This window comes from Phalangium opilio, unplaced genomic scaffold, assembly GCF_054372755.1.
Source record: "Phalangium opilio isolate 3A_F unplaced genomic scaffold, DU_Popi_V2 ptg000093l_1, whole genome shotgun sequence".
Classification (NCBI taxonomy): Eukaryota; Metazoa; Arthropoda; class Arachnida; order Opiliones; family Phalangiidae; genus Phalangium; species Phalangium opilio.
The window spans coordinates 762,070-780,462 of NW_028324198.1; the positions used below are offsets into that span (position 1 = coordinate 762,070).

The 18,393-nt window shown below is 37.0% G+C and overlaps 1 pseudogene; it reads left to right on the forward strand.

Annotated features, from left to right (window-relative positions):
- Window positions 1–15,135: 15,135 nt before the first annotated feature.
- Window positions 15,136–17,701, forward strand: LOC149640147 (uncharacterized; annotated as a pseudogene).
- The last annotated feature ends 692 nt before the right edge of the window (window positions 17,702–18,393 follow it).

Here is an 18,393-nt window from a genome sequence, read left to right on the forward strand (position 1 = left end):
AGTCAGTCGGCCATTCCTTTTATATACTTTCCACTGGAAAAATCTTGCTCCGCGACAATGGCGCTACTTTCACCTAGTGCGGTTTAAGCTAGGTAGTGTCATTTCATCCCTACCAAGCGACTTGTGGATGTGGAACCCTTTAATTATAATCATTATTATTGTGGGAGGAGTCATGTCCCACCACTGATGCCAAATACATATTGTGCACCCTCACTGTAGCTGCAGCAAAGAGGAGATAAGAATGAGTATCAACGTCTATCAAATGCAGGTGTCTATTAAGCCTAGCAAACCGAAACCAAAAGTTAAAAATTTTTGTTACTGCGCGTCATTGTCGTCGTGAAATTTATACTTTGTTAGTAAAATTTATCCGTATTAGAAATTAATTTATTATAATTCTTGTATTATTAATTATGTAAAATTAAACTGGACTCGCACAGGCGTACCCGACACCCTGGGAAATATGCATCTTAACCCGCGTCTAATTGCCCGTCTTTCAATTTGAGAGATTATCGGCACTTTCCAAGAAGGACAATCGCGTTTAAAGATACTAGATCCCACGCATTTTTATAAAACAGCTCAATACATTCAAACAATTACCATTCAATTACTAATTTTAATTTGTTGAGAAAAATAATTAACGCGCGAGTATGGCTAATCGTAATAAAAACTATATAAAAATGACGACAATCGCCGAGTCTTAGTATTGTACTTACGGTGACGTTTCTCGAATGCGAAGTCCTGATGTTTCTTGACGAAACTTTTATTAATTGTAGGAACTAGTTAAATTTGAAGAAAGGTTTTCAAACCAACGAATAACGCAAACTAAGTTTTTAATCAAGCTAATTTTAAAAGGAAAAAATAATATTTTCACGGACGAAAAGATGACTTACTAGCTAAACTTCTCTCACTATAATGTGATAGGTCGAATAGCCAGCGGCCTATGAGACGGAACTCGTAAGTCTATAATATGTATCGCATAAGTCTATAAGTTGTATCACGCGTCTAATAAGGAGTAATTTCAAAGGACTGTCAGATACTATTTCTCGGATCAGTTCCGCTCCACATAAACTTTGAAAACCAAGATTTTAAAACAATTTCCATTTTGAAATTTTAATTAATAACGAAATACTTCAAAGTAATACAGAATTGACTCTAACTTTAAAAGCGATACTTTCTCTTCGAATTCAGAATCAATTCTTTCATACGCTAACGCTATGAAAAACTCAAAACTTGAAGATGTAATAAAGCGCGGAACATTAATTCAAAAATGACAAGAAAGATTGAACATTCCAAACTTACTTACTAATACTTACTTAGTATCCTTTTGTCCAGTTTACCGTCGTCATATTGGAATAGCGGTGGCTAGAAGGCCCGCCAGCTTTACACGAGACCCGCCTTCAAAAGCTAGTAGCGAAAGAGTCCCATGCCCCCAGTTCCAACTTTGGACATTTTTGCGCTACAAACCCTGACTCGTAATGCTTTTTCTACGATGATCAAATTTCATAAGTGGACTCGCTTCAGAGCATTTCAAAGGTATTTGCTAAATTTTACAAGATTAGTCGCGTATGTTTTAATTTCAATCTTGAGGCGTATTTCGTAATTTTACGTCCGTTATTTGGCAAATAATCAATGTTCAAAGCTGATAGAAATGCTTTGAAACCGACTCTAGCACTACCGCGAAATTTATGTTGGAAGTAGGGGCGCTTTCGTTAAAAGTTTTTTTAACATGGGTCGCGAGTAAAGCTGGCAGGCCTTCTACTCAAAACTCATTGGGAACTCGGTATCTGCTAGGACTGGTATCTGGCTGGACTTTACCATCACCCCTTCAGTGGCGTCGCCACAGGTAGGGTGGGATTGGCTTAAGCCTATGTTGATATTTCCAAGGGGACTCAAAATTCTCATAATTAGGCCTTAATTTGTGAAAATATTTTGTCGTACTTATTTTTCAATGTCATTTACTTATGGCAAATCGCTTTTCTTTTTTGCAATTTCCAAAGAATGAAAGAAAGTAAAAAATCTTTTGAAGATCTAGTATTTTACCTCTCGCATCCCCAACCCTCCTTAATAAAGCGAAGGGGATAGCTAAGGTATTGAACTACTGTTTGGCGACCCAGAGTCCCGGCCGTCGTCCGTCAACCGACTTGTTTTACTATAGGTAAAGCCCTGGGTGGCTGGTTAATCTATAATCGGAACAAACAGTTCTACCTGTTTTCTCGTTTTCGTTATCTGTGCAACGTTCTCTCACTTACACTCGTTTCCGGTAATTTTCTATAGGCCTAGGATATCGTAGAGCTTTAGGTTTTTGAATTTTTTCCCAAAAGTGCTTCAGAAATAGCTGAAACCGTTTTAATGACTATTCCTAATGTAAATAGTTTATCGTTAATACCTAGCAAGGCAGGGAAGCGAAAAATAACACCAAACCAAAAATTTGATACTACTGGAAATTGAATTACGGAAGCAAAAACATAAGGGGTGGAACTAAGGTAATAATAATTGATAGATTTGTCTCGGAAATGGAAAATAGACTTCTTAAAAATGTTGATTTGTTTCAAGTACTTTTAGCTGCTGACCCAAGTTCCCCAATCTTTTTAAACGTAATAGATATTCAAGATTTTGCTAAGAAATATGATAGATTGACCATAATTCGCTTGTTGGACAAGAATTTATTGAAAGCGCAGTAATTCGAAAAAATCGATGAGTGTTTCAAATATTTAGCATCTTTAGAGGTTGGGTTTCCAGATTTGTTTAAGTATTTTCAAATCGTCATGACAACTCCGGTCGCCAATACCACAGGTGAATGAAGTTTTACCATTCTCAAAAGATTAAAAACGTACCTGCGCACTACGATGTCTGAGGACAGGTTATCAAATTTAGCTATGATTTCAGTGAATAGAGATTTATCAAACTAATTAAGGGAGAATCCTGATTAGTGGTCGGCCTTTGGACAAGAGAATCCACAGAATTTTGGGTTAATCAGTTATTCATGGATAATAATCAGATAATTATTCGTGATTACATTGCATTAATCATAGACTCCCCGTGGATAATTTCAAATTATGAATAAAGATAAAACAAACAGATATTATCCAATCCAAATGCCGACCGGATTTAGTTATAAATGTATTCGGGAAAAGTAACAATAGACGGTTGAACTTTTTTGCGTATTATTATATGCTTAAGTGTATAATGTGATTAAAGAATCTAGCATCAATAAAAAAAATTAAAGACCGGGCCTGAACTGTTTTCAAAGGGGGATATAAAATTGGACGACCCTGAGGGCCTACAATTTTTCAGCCTGTGTGTGAAATAATCCTAACGACGCCACTGCACCCTTTTTTAGCAAACCTGATGTTAAATTTACGAAATAAAAATAAAAACAAGTTACCCAATCGGCGTAATTAGAAGAAGCCCACCTCATGTTAACATAACCAAATAACCCTAAACCCACCTGATGTTAACGCAACCCAATAACCGTGAGTTCATAAAGTAACGCACCTGATATTAACATAACTCAATAACCATAACTCTGTATGTATTAAAAGTAACTCTTATTAATCGTAAGATTTAAAGACTTAATTATAAGTGACATTGCAGCAACCCGATGCCCAACTGACTCCTATCGATTGGAGTAATAAAGCGCGAAAGTAATATCATTATTGTGAATCTCGTCTGAAATTAAACCTGGTGTTACGACGTTCAATTGCATACTTGTTCTCCTAATTCGTCGAGATATTTACGGCTCGCGGATCAGTGATAACTTTAAACTATTTGTGCCGTTAAATAAAGCCAAGTGTGTTTTTAATTGCTTTAATTTACATGATATCTGCGTTCGATTGCCCACAGTGACAAGGTTTAGATCTGCGCATTTCAAATTTGGCTCCCAAGAAAGCGATTGGGCGCTCTTGACGCATGCGCTCTGATTCAGTTGCCTGGTTACAGCGTCCTTCTCTCTACACGGCAAGTGTCGTCTGCTAAAAGGCCGAGGCTTAATGAGGCAAGTTCTTAATTATGGTTCTAAATCAAAATTATCGCCTTAAATTAAGCGTATTAAGTTGGAATATTACGTATTACTTACTCGGTTCGGCTCTTCTAACGGCCAGCCTTAAAATAAAAGGTCTAGAAAAGGGTAAACATTCATTCGCCCCAATTCAGCCTGCGTAAAAAGAAAATAGCATTACCATTTTCAAAAAATTGACATGTCATGAAAATAATGGGCCTATAAATGCGCGGTTAGTCTCATTAGAAAGATCGGAAAAATGTATGTAAGAATAGATGAACGTCCAGCGTTTGATAGCCGACAATAAAAAAATAGCAACGAAAATCCGGAAACTGTCTCCGTTGACCGAAAATGGCCAAAATTTTAGAAGTGCCTATCTTCGTAAATAATGGTCGAGGGAGGGTAATCAAGCTCTTAAAACATGCAGACGGACACGACGGAGGAAGTTCGTGGCGTCTTGAGGCGGACAAATCATTTGGGCAAGCGCCCAACACGTGGATAGCTGCCCAGATTAACGCTATGATAGAGATACTAAAAATCTAGGACTTACCTTGAGAAAGACTGCTCGTAGAGGGTCCAAAGAGGTCTTAAAAGGTGCGGATGTAGATGACGGATGAGATGCTTGCGAAGAGAGGCGGAGAAATCCCTTGGGCGAGCGACAAACACCTAAATGTCCACTATTTGGAAAGTTGTTGCGAATAGCCTTTTGGCCTTTTCCTTGTCAGCCAAGTGTTCAATTGCCCTCTGTGTTAAGGTTCTGTCAGGAAAGACGAAGCTTGGGTCAGTGCACGACGTCGTGGCCTCGAATTACTGATTTGAGCTTGGATGAGACAGTCTCATGCAAGATATGAGGATCTTTGTACTCGATTCGAGGATTTATTGGTTATTACATTGGCTTCACCCATAGCCCAATAGATTACGCGCAACGCGACGCAAGCGAGTTTCAGTGGAATAAAATTTGCCGAGAAGATAAATAAATAAAATTATACGTGGTGTACGTTGTTCCGAGGTAGTTTATTTTGGCAATTAAAACTAAGTTTAAATACTTTTAAATGCGTATTACATCTCATTACTTTATTTATCGTATTTTATTTATTTATTTATTTTATTTTATTAGCTTTCAATAAATAAAATGGTATGGTAAAGTAAAGTTATGAGGAAAAGCGAAGGATACAGAGACTTTTAGAGTAGGGGTTTAAATGTTTTTATTTTCAAATTAAAGGTTATATTTTTTGTTGTTTAAATTTTTATGGATATACGTAATTAAAAAAGTCTGGCATTTCAAGATTCTTCAGTGTCGGAATGTTCTTCGGCCCTTATTCGATCACAAAAGTATGCGAGAAATCTAGAACAAAAGATTAAATATTAAATGAATGAGTCTCATTAAATTTATTAATAAAAATATTAATAAAAATTACTGTATTGTATGACTTCGAATCTCGGAGCGCATGAAATCATCACTTCCACTTAAACGTAGAAGAAAATAGATTTCATTTTCGCCCATTGAAAACGAACTCTCGGTTTGTTCTTTCGCAAGCATTTGCGCTTGGCGATAAAATATGCGCAACGACCTAAAATCAAAATTTTGATTGGGAAATGTGCTACTTTGAAAATGAAGTATAATATTTACTTTAGTGCCAAATTTATCAGGTATAGCGAAGCTTCATTCGAAGAGTTGATGCTCAATTGCTTGTAGAAATTTTCCGCCAGTGCTTTAAGTTCAGGATTAGGGGCAATGTCGTGTTCAGAATCATTTTGAATATTTTCATCACTTTCTTCGGACAGTTGAATATCCTCGTCAATTTCTTTTCCGACTGTCTTGGTTTTTTGACTACCCTTTATTTCCGTAACATTTTCATCGACGCCTACCTGGTCATCTTTTTTTACTTTACGCTTATAAATTGAAAAATAATTAATTTTCAAAAGCTAATTTTTTAAATTAACTTGTTTCGAAGACTTACCTTTAATCTCGGTTGTACGTGCTCCAAGAATCTAGTTTTAAAACTAGAAGCCGAGCGCGTTTGAAAATTATCTGCTGTATTACATAATTTCGCAATTTTATCCCATAAAGAGTTCGACGTTATTCCTTGTCCAAAAGGATCAACATTGACTGACTTTACAGCCTTTAGTAGAATTTTGTCGTCCTTCTCGCTGTATGTTCTATTTTTCCTATTTAACGATTGATATCATTAAAACGAACACATTCCGGTACGAATTAATACAAGGCACACATTTATTTCTTACTTTTTTATACGTTTTTCTATTTCTTCATCTTCCGAAGATATATTTTGATCATCTTTAGCGCCGTGGCTTACTTCATCTTGTTTTTCTAATAAATAAATTATGTACTATTTCTGTAAGTTTTATAAATTCCTTTATCACACCTTCAATTTTGGTCGCTTCAATCCTGGTTGTATATGCTTCAAGAATCGAGATCGTAAGGCCACCGCGGTACGGTTTCTGAGACTTTCAACGTCTTTACAATAATCCAAAATTTGGCCCCAAATCTTAGATCCGGTTAATCCTGCTCCAAAGGGAGTTCCATTAATAGTAAGGACGGCCTCAAGGATTTTTCTTTCGTCTTTTTCATTGTATAATATTCCTTTCGTTCTGAAGAGAATAAAATAAGTTAAACAGGGTGTTTCGGATAAAAATGTGATAAATATAAGAGCGTGTTCTTTTGGCAATTTCGAGTCGGAAATGTTCAACGATTAAGTTAAATCTTGAAGACGGTGACACGTCAAGATGTTATCAAACATTTCTGACTCAAAGTTGCCCATAGAACACGACCTACCATTTATATGCATATTTATTAACATATTTTTACCTATAATTTTCTTCAGGTTTCTCTCTTTTACGTTCCTTTTCGTCTCTACTTTTGGAAGTGCTGGCTGGTTTTCTTTCTTTTCCACTACTTTTGCTAAACTCTCTAGTTGAAAATGGCATAGTCTTCGGTGCACTATCCTTTCCTTTCTTAGAAAGAATATTACATTTATAACATTACTAATACTTTTCTTCATCTTCCATCATTTCATAATTCTTAGATTTTTTTAACGGTCCTTGCGGATGTTCTGGGAACGTCATCTACTTCCATTGTTTCGTTACGCTTTGGAGACTTCGGCTCTTTTCTCGTGTAAGAATCGAGTTTCTTTAATAAAAATGGATTAAGCTCGAGCAATTCTGTCATCTTCCTTCTAGGCTGGTACTGATGAGAATGAGTCCGTCCACAGAAATCTAGGCTCTTTTATACGAGTAATTCCTTTCCCCTTTCACCATTTCCTCCCCTATTTATGAGAATCTCTCCTGCTAACAGTTTATTAGAGAGATTAAGCATCCCTATTCGCGTACGGGTAACCCAGCTACGTTCGACCTTAAGGATAAGCACTCTCGAACGTACGCATTTGGAAGCTGCTTAAACTCTAAGAGAATAAACTGAAACCATTTTTTAACAAGGTAACTACAAATAAACTATATTACCGTCACACACGCACAAGGGAAGTAACTCGGAGACGGGAAGCAGGTTCCCTTGGAGACGGGAACTAGACTTACGGTAAGTAGGTTCCCTCGGAGCCGGGAAGTAGGTTCCCTTGGAGACGGGAACTATGTTCCTTCGGAGACGGGAAGTAGGTTCCCTCGGAGACGGGAAGTAGGTTCCCTCGGAGACGGGAAGTAGGTTCCCATGTTCCCTTGGACTTTACACTCGCAGAAGGGAACTAGACTTACGGTAAGTAGGTTACCTTGAAGACGGGAACTATGTTCCTTCGGAGACGGGAAGTAGGTTCCCTCGGAGACGGGAAGTAGATTCCCATGTTCCCTTGGACTTTACACTCGCAGAAGGGAACTAGACTTACGGTAAGTAGGTTACCTTGGAGACGGGAACTATGTTCCTTCGGAGACGGGAAGTAGGTTCCCTCGGAGCCGGGAAGTAGGTTCCCTCGGAGCCGGGAAGTAGGTTCCCTCGGAGCCGGGAAGTAGGTTCCCTCGGAGACGGGAAGTAGGTTCCCATGTTCCCTTGGACTTTAAAACTCGCAGAAGGGAACTAGACTTACGGTAAGTAGAGTTCCCGTGTTCCCTTAGACTTTACACTGACAGAAGGGAACTAGACTTACGGTAAGTAGAGTTCCCGTGTTCCCTTAGACTTTACACTCGCAGAAGGGAACTAGACTTACAATAAGTAGAGTTCCCGTGTTCCTTTGGACTTTAAAACTCGCAGAAGGGAACTAGACTTACGGTAAGTAGAGTTCCCGTGTTCCCTTGGACTTTAATTTAAAAACTCGCAGAAGGGAACTAGACTTACGGTAAGTAGAGTTCCCGTGTTCCCTTAGACTTTACTCTCGCAGAAGGGAACTAGACTTACGGTAAGTAGGTTACCTTGAAGACGGGAACTATGTTCCTTCGGAGACGGGAAGTAGGTTCCCTCGGAGACGGGAAGTAGAGTTCCCGTGTTCCCTTGGACTTTACACTTACACTTAGACTTATAATTGACACTCGGAGAAGGTAAAAACCCATGTTATTTTCCCATAGAACACACAGGTCACTACCTGATCATTAAAAATCTTAGGCAACGTTAGCCTAACTTGATTTTAACATGTAAAAATTGCTATTCAATGCCTAATATATTCTATAAGACCTAACCTAACCTAACTTGTTTCGTCTTCACTTCGCTTTAAGCGGATTTAAGAACAACCGATATGAGTTCCCATATTTTACCTACAAATGTTTTCATGTTGAAATATGCAGTTATGTGTAAAATTATATTGTTTAGTCTTCTCTTCGCTTTTTGCAGACATAAGCCTAACAGATAGAAGTTCCCATATTTTATCTGCAAATGTTTTCATGTTGAAATATGCAGTAATGTATAAAATATCTTGTTTCGTCTTCACTTCGTTTTTATCTGACTTAAGCGTAACGGATATGAGTTCCCATATACTATATGCAAATGTTTCCAGCTTGAAATATGCAGTAATGTTTAAAATTTTTATGTATTATATTGACATTAGTCGTCGTGGCGCTTGTAAAGACTTCGCCATAACCTAAATATTTGAGAATCACTTAACTAGCTGAAAAATATAAAAAAAGCATGAAACCGTACCGCTATGTAATTTTAAAGCTTTGCTATTCCAATATTTTATGTTCTATTAACCAAAGGGTCACAAGTTCACAACTGAATAATAGTATACGAAAAGAATTTGCTAAACGCTTATCTGCTGAAAAATTAAAGCATGAATCATACTACGTTTAGTTCGCTTTTGGTTTGCCACATGCGAGGTCAGCGCTACATAAAATAAATCAAACGTCAATTGCCACACTAGCCTACAGAAAATGCTTCCATGTAATTACAATGTCTATGTTATGGAATACGAGTATACCACAGTTTCATTATTATAAAATCCTTCCATTGCAAGAAATGTCACAGTTGCAGTATCCAATATACCTCGCCAACATTTCACCTTACGCGAACTGAATACGAATTGCTTAACACGCTAGGGTGAAAAGTCAAAGACTTCTAAATACTCGGAAAACTTCGCACATTACATACTACATAACGTGCAAAATACTAACTTGCCAGTGTGTTCCGAGTGAAAAGCGCTTTAATGCCTTCTAGCGCATGACGGCTCAGAAATTTGGGTACTTACACAATTCGCCAACACTTCTCCTTACGCGAACTGTATGCGAATTACTTAATTTGCTAAAAATGAGTAGCATGAAATGTACTTCGCTTTTAACTGACTTAAGCGTAACCGATATCAGTTCGAAAATTTAATCTACAAATGTTTTGCTCTTGAAATATGCAGTTATGTATAAAAATATCTTGTTTCGTCTTCACTTCGCTTTTTGCTGATTAAAGCTTAACCGATACCATATTCTCTCTTCAAATATTTTCATGTTGAAATATGAAGTTGTGTAAAAATATCTTGTTTCGTCTTCACTTCGCTTTTAACAAACTTAAGCCTAACGGATATGAGTTCCCAAATTTCATCAGCAAATGTTTTCCTCTTGAAATATGCAAATATGAATAAAAATATAATGTTTCGTTTTCACTTCGCTTTTAGCTAATTTAAGCTTAACCGATATGAGTTACCATACTTTATCTTCAAATACTTTCATGTTGAAATATGCCGTTATGGGTAAAAAATTTCTTGTTTCGTCTTCACTTCGCTTTTAGCGGATTTAAGGGTAACCGATATGAGTTCCCATATTTTACCTACAAATTTTTTCATGTTGAAATATGCACTTATGTGTAAAATTATATTGTTTCGTCTTCTCTTCGCTTTCAGCAGACTTAAGTCTAACGGATAGAAGTTCTCATATTTAATCTGCAAATGTTTTCCTCTTGAAATATGTAGTTATCTATGAAAATATCTTGTTTCGTCTTCACTTCGCTTTAAGCTGACTTAAGCGTAACCGATATGAGTTCCCATATTTTATCTGCAAATGTTTTCCATTTAAAATACGCAGTTATGCATAAAAAATAACTTTTTTCGTCTTCGCTTCGCTTTTAGCCGACCTAAGGGTAGCCGCTATGAGTTCCCATATTTTATCTGCAAATGTTTTCCATTTAAAATACGCAGTTATGCATAAAAAATAACTTTTTTCGTCTTCGCTTCGCTTTTAGCCGACCTAAGGGTAGCCGCTATGAGTTCCCATATTTTATCTGCAAATGTTTTCCTCTTGAAATATGCAGTTGTGTGTAAAATTATTTTGTTTAGTCTCTACTTCGCTTTTAGCTGACTTAAGCCAAACCGATAAGAGTTCCCATATTTTGCCTGCAAATGTTTTCCTCTAGAAATATGCAGTTATGTATGAAAATGTATTGTTTCGTCTTCACTTCGCTTTAAGCTGACTTAAGCGTAACCGATATTAGTTCCCATATTTTATCTGCAAATGTTTTCCTCTTGAAATATGCAGTTGTGTGTAAAATTATTTTGTTTAGTCTCTACTTCGCTTTTAGCCGACTTAAGCCTAACCGATATGAGTTCCCATATTTTATCTGCAAATATTTTCATGTTGAAATATGCAGTTATGTATAAAATTATTATGTATTATTTAGACATTAGAACCTTCGGTCGTCGTGGCGCTTTTTGGTTTTTAGGACATAAAACATTTATGTATTAACAATTAAAACAAGAAAGCATTTGTGTGTTAACAATTAAAGCATCAAACATTCTACGTAAAGACTTCGCTTTAAAGTAATTGTTTTTTCTATATTTTCTGGGCTTTTTAATTCTTTATTTAAAAGCTAATGGTTTTTATAGTTTCATAGCTTTTAAATTCTTAAAAACCAACGAGGGTCAAGACAATCAAAAGTTATAATGTTATACGCTATGAATTCGCCAAACTCTTAATATTAGCCCATCGCCCCACTTTATGTAAAATAACAGTAAAAGCGTCAAACATTCTACGTAAAGACTTCGCCATAAATATTTGAGAATCGCTTAACTAGCTGAAAATAGAAAAAAAGCATCAAACAGTAAAGACATAGCCTAACTATTAGTGTTTGCTATATAATTTTAAAGCTTTACTATTCTAATATTTTATGTTGTCCTATAATTCAGAGTCACAAGTTCACAACGGAAGGTTCTAATTGTATACGATAAGAATTCTTCGGACGCTAAATATTTGCTAAACGCTTAGCTTGCTGCTGAAAAATATAAAAAGAATGAAACATACTACGTTTATTTCGCTTTTGGTTTGCCGTATGCGAGGTCAGCGCTACAAAAAATGCCACACTAGCCTAGAGAAAATGCTTCCATGCAATTATTAGTTGGTTTTCAATTCGATATATCCCAGGTCATAGCTTTATACACTTGCCTACTAAGAACGCACCATCAATGTTTAGTTCTCTTTTAGTTAGCCATAATGTCAGACTTTAGAATAATAAATGAACGAACATTTCATTTGTTATTGTTAGCACGCTGATTGAGACTTAGTTTTCTTGAAACATACAAGGCAAAACTGGAGATCCTATAAAGCATTCTTTCTTACCGCGATTTCTATGTTATGAAATCGAGTATACCACACTGTCTATATTATGGAATCCGAGTATACCACACTGTCTATGTTATAAAATCCGAGTACAACACAATTTCAATGTTATAAAATCTCTCTATTGCAAAAAATGTCACAGGGGCAGGATCCAATATACTTCGCCAACACTTAGCCTTACGCGAACTGTTTGTGAATTGCTTAAATTGCTTGTACAAAACAGCGTTAAAAGTAAAAAGACTTCTTAATACTCGGAAAACTCTTCGCACATTACATACTACCTAACGTGCAAAATACTAACATACCATATGTGTTTCGATTGAAAAGCGCTTTAATGCCTTCTAGCGCATGACGGCTCAGAATTTTAGGTAGTTAAACAGTTAGCTAACACTTCGCCTTACGCGAACTGTATGCGAATTACTTAATTTGCTAAAAATAAGTGACATGAAATGTACTTCGCTTTTAGCCGACTTAAGCGTAACCGACATGAGTTCCCATATTTTATTTGCAATTGTTTTAATCTTGAAATATGCAGTTATGTATAAAAATATCTCGATTCGTCTTCACTTCGCTTTTAGCTGACTTAAGTGTAACCGATTTGAGTTCACATATTTTATCTGCAAATGTTTACCTCTTGAAATATGAAGCTGACTTAAGGGTAACCGAAATGAATTCCCATATTTTATCTGCAAATGTTTTCCATTTAAAATACGCAGTTATGCATAAAAAATAACTTTTTTCGTCTTCGCTTCGCTTTTAGCCGACCTAAGGGTAGCCGCTATGAGTTCCCATATTTTATCTGCAAATGTTTTCCTCTTGAAATATGCAGTTGTGTGTAAAATTATTTTGTTTAGTCTTCACTTCGCTTTTAGCTGACTTAAGCCAAACCGATATGAGTTCCCAAATTTTGCCTGCAAATGTTTTCCTCTAGAAATATGCAGTTATGTATGAAAATGTATTGTTTCGTCTTCACTTCGCTTTTAGCTGACTTAATCGTACCCGAAATGATTTCCCATATTTTATCTACAAATGTTTTCCTTTTGAAATATATAAAATTATTATGTATTATATAGACATTTGATCTCTTTTAGTTAGCCATAATGTCAGACTTTAGAATAATAAATGAACGAACATTTCATTTGTTATTTTTAGCACGCTAATTGTGACTTAGTTTTCTTGAAACATACAAGGCAAAACTGGAGATCCTATAAAGCATTCTTTCTTACCGCGATTTCTATGTTATGAAATCCGAGTATACCGCACTGTCTATGTTATAAAATCCGAGTACAACACAATTTCAATGTTATAAAATCTCTCTATTGCAAGAAATGTCACAGGGGCAGGATCCAATATACTTCGCCAACACTTAGCCTTACGCGAACTGTTTGTGAAATCCGATTATACTCGAGTACGTTATAAATCCAGGAATACCCAAATATATATGTTATAAATCCGAGTATAAAAGGTGGCAGCTAATTAGAAGAAGAATATTATTTAGGAAAAGGTGGCAACTAATTAATAGGAGAATATTTTGGGAAAGGTGGCAACGAATTATTGGAACCATTGTTTTGGAAAAGGTGGCAGCTAATTATTAGGAGAATATTTTGGAAAAGGTGGCAGCTAATTATTAGGAGAATATTTTGGAAAAGGTGGCAGCTAATTAATAGGATAATAACCTAACATAACCTAACCAAACTTACAATTTCCTTCTCTGGGTTTGAACCCGAGCCTCTGAATTAAAAGCCTGGTATTCTACCATGCTGCTGCGGTGATTCAAAATCCTCACAGACATTTAATTAACTAATTCTTTCAAATAAATTCCCATTCAGCAGAAACCCACCATTGGGCTGAAAATTTAAATATATTCTTCATAAAAACCCAAAAAGCGGTTTCGGTCCAATGGGACTATACCAAATTAAAAGTGAAATCTTGATAGATTGTTCAAATTGTATATTAAATAGTATTAATTTGAAAATTTACCCATCCAGCACAAGCACGAGAAAAACACAGTAACACTTTCGGGTTTGCCAAACTCTCCAATAGATGTAGTCCGAAAAACGTTTCAAGGGCTCGGGGCATCTTGTTGAAAAGGTCCCGCCGCTTGAGTATAAAGTTGATAAACGTGAGCGGGTGAGGCTTTTAACCTTGAAATCTGGTTAGCTCTTCGTTTCAGTTTTGAAGCGACCTTTTAATTAGCGTAACTGCGCTGGCGATTGTAGCCATAACACCACTCACCGAGGATTCCTTTAGATTTATTCGGATAGGCCTATGTCGTAACTTGTTCGGTAAGACGTTTAACACATTTCAATATCATTAACATAGAACTGCAATCTTTCAAACCGTTTTAAATCAAAATACAAAACTACACATGTACAACTTTAACGTGTCAAGATACAGTATTAATATATTAATGTTGTACCTTTATAAAATAACTAAATGTACTTGTAATTGCTTCTTTGTACAGTTGTTCAGTATACGATTAAATACAACCATATGTAACGTAACGAAAAAAAATTATGGCACTTGATTTAACACGCTTATAAAGGTACGTTTGCGCAAACTAGCATGTTATTTTTCAAAACTCGTTTCCGAAGAAGTTACCCCTACCATATCGTTTAGTACATGTCATTATTGGTTGGAACACGTACTCAGCCGAAAAAAGGTGAAGATCAATTCGTTCGGGTTTCGTTTCTTAGTGATACCAGAGTAAGCATGCAACCTTCCCTTTAAAATAGTCAAACCCCATATGTTTTTGCTATATCACCGCCCCAGAACATTTACCTGATATTTTTTAACTAAAATAACGATTTACTAACAGAAACGTTACTTTTGGGTCTAATTTTTGTTCAATTAAGTGTTCCATGTAAAATACTCAAAACAGCTTATTGAAATGTTTTTTAGATGTTAGCTACGACCATGGCTTAAGTTGCCTGTCTTAGGCAGTGTCTCTACGAGTGTATGCATTAAATGATTGCACTTATAAATGTCGCTGCAAATGCCTTTTTCAAGCCAAAAGTGGAGTTCGTAAAGAAAGTCAACTTGTATAGGAACAACGTGACCCTCGCTTTGCTTCAAAAAGCTGACTCCTTTGACCAGAAAGATAAAATAAACATTTTATGTAAACAGAGTGAGAATGTTATTTTTGATACGAAATGGCTCTTGGTCGTTTTAATAGACATTACTTGTATTCTCATCCCCCCAAATGTCGTCCATCATATTCCCAATTGCACCTGCGGAACCGCCGTCAAGGGACACGAGGACGGCCAGCGGGCCCGACAACGCCCCTTGAGCAGGTGACTTAAGTCGGACACCGTCAGCGGGGAGCCCAGCCAGGAGGTGGTCGGCGACAGGGACGGACTAAGGCAGCAGAAGGCCCGAGGGGACGAGGGAGGTCCCTCCGAACACAGCCGTGCCATACGGTCCAGACGTGTATCCACGACACATAGAGGGTTGCCAGGAGCTGGGGATGAGCCAAAGAAAAACAAAGGCAGGGGCGAAGCGGCCGAGTAAAACGTTCGCGGAACGGGACAAGGAATGATCTGAACCAAGGGCGAATCCCAAAAACTCACGAACCAACCGGCACACCGAACTCGGGCCCCCTCCACCACGACGAGGCCTATTAATCTGCTCCACCAGGGTGACCACCCGATGGTGTCTGTCTGTGTGTGTGTGTCTGTCACGCCCCACGTGACCGCGTTCGCAGTTTGCGTATCGGAGCAAACGTGTTCCCAATTTCCGGACTGCATTGACAGTTCACGGAAATTTGGAAAATTGTGTTTGTCTCCGCTGGCTATTCTACTTGAGTTTCCACACCACCAGCTTTGGTTTTCGTCCACTCCACATGGACACTAGTCGGTACTTGCTGGCTTCCAAGCACCACCATCTTCTGTTCTTCGTGTTTCGTCTATACCACATAGACACCAATCTGCAACATTGGCTTCTAACAACACCATCTACTGGACCTTCGTCTATACCACATAGACACCATTCTGCAACATTGGCTTCAAACACAACCATCTACTGGTCTTTCGTCTATACCACATAGACACCAATCTGTAACATTGACTTCTACTCCATCATCTTAAGATGTACGCGGCGAGCGGCTAGGGTTACGAGAAATGTCTAGCCTCCCAATGGCAGGGCTTCCACCATCGGTTCACGCGAGTGCGTTTTATCTATTATTATAATGGAAACGAATCGTATATATACCCCAAAATTTGAAGCGGGCAAGAGGGGTACCCTTCACTTTAAACGTCAATATTAGCAAAGTTTCGAAAGATAATAGGAACAACTTTATTTTAAACGATTTAACTATTTGTAAAGTTATTTACTGGCGAATAAAATAATTAATATCATTTATATTTAATTAATTATTTAAGATAAACTTATTTCTATGAAATGACACAAGTGAGAGTTTATATAGAACGAGTAATGAAGATTGCATCCGAATCGAAACCCTACACGCACATCAAAGTTAATATAAAGCGAGTAGGATGATAAGATCTCTTACAAAACGATAACATTTCCTTTTTGCAGAATATTAAATGAAAATATTTTAAATATTTTTCGGCATTACGATTCTTTAAGTAGTTGTGTAGCTATAAAGCTCTGTTTCATCTCAATATTCCAAGAACATCTTTTGATATTAATATTTCAAATTTGGTGTTTACTTTTTAATTCAGCTTTACTACATTTATATATAGTGTAATCGCACTTTTTATGTTCATTAGATAATATGGGTGTTAATTCTTCATCTATCCACAAGTGTTGAAGCGATTGGATCTGTGAAATAAGATACCCTAGATTTAAACTAGAAATGACCTTGTTTCGCCTTCTCTTATAGGGGGTGTTAACGGTTCAGAGTGAGCCGAAAGTTAAATAAACCCTTCAGTGATACATTTAGGTCCTCATTAGAACTATTGAGGATACAAAGGAAATTGTTAAAGACCTTGGCAATATTTCGCCAATTTGAACTATGTATTTCCGGTTTTTCTCATGGGCTGGTGGACCTGTGTTTAGAAAGTAAATTCGTCTCGGCTCGGAGGGGTTTATTTTGGTTTCCCAACTTGTTATATTTTGCACCGAACCAAATTTAAAACTATTGGGGCAGTCTGAAAATTGTTACGCAGATGGCACTTTTAAAACAGTTCCTCCGTTATTTACTCAACTATATACCATACATGCCGCTATTTTTAATATTGTGACGCCATTAGTTTACGCTCTTTTACCTGATAAGAAGGAAACTACATATATCTTAAAAACCTGGATTCTAATTTGAATCCTAAAAGTGTTATGACAGATTTTGAACTTAGTGCCATTAACTCATTTCGAATCGCGTTTCCTGAAGCAGTAATGAAGGGGTGCTTCTTCCATCTTTCTCAATGCGTATACCGAAAGGTTCAGAGTTGCGGACTACAAAAGAAATACGAAACGGACGCTGACTTTGCACTCGCTATAAGGATGATACCAGCATTGGCTTTTATACCAGTAATTAAATTGCTTGAATCTTTTGAAACATTAGCATCTGACAGTAATTCTATGCCTGAAGAAGCTCAGCCTGTACTGGACTATTTTGAAGACGTTTGGATAGGGCGTCCAAATAGAAGAACTCGACGGCCTCCATTATTTCCCATGATCTATGGAATTGCTACGATCACGTTGTCAATGGAACGCCCAAAACAAACAATTCAGCAGAGGGATGGAATCGTGGGTTTTTGACATTAGTCGGTAGACATCACCCTTCAATTTGGAAGTTCATAGACGCTTTAAAGCACGAACAGAGTGTAAATGAAATCAAAATTGAGCAATATTTATCCGGTCAGAAACATCATTTGAGTAAAAAGAAATACAGGGATCTTAACGAAAGAATTGCGAGGGTTGTCATTGACTTTGAAAATCGTGACACAATTGATTATCTTCGCGGCCTAGCTCATAATTTTGCTTTTTAACATTTTTTAATAAACGATCTAAAACATTGGCGAACTTATTTTCTAGCGAACTGTTTATTTACTCTAACTATTTGTGTGCGTACTGTTTGTGTTGTCGAACTATTTGTGTGCGTACTGTTTGTGTTGTCGAACTATTTGTGTGCGTACTGTTTGTGTTGTCGAACTATTTGTGTGCGTACTGTTTGTGTTGTCGAACTATTTGTGTGCGTACTGTTTGTGTTGTCGAACTATTTGTGTGCGTACTGTTTGTGTTGTCGAACTATTTGTGTGCGTACTGTTTGTGTTGTCGAACTATTTGTGTGCGTACTGTTTGTGTTGTCGAACTATTTGTGTGCGTACTGTTTGTGTTGTCGAACTATTTGTGTGCGTACTGTTTGTGTTGTCGAACTATTTGTGTGCGTACTGTTTGTGTTGTCGAACTATTTGTGTGCGTACTGTTTGTGTTGTCGAACTATTTGTGTG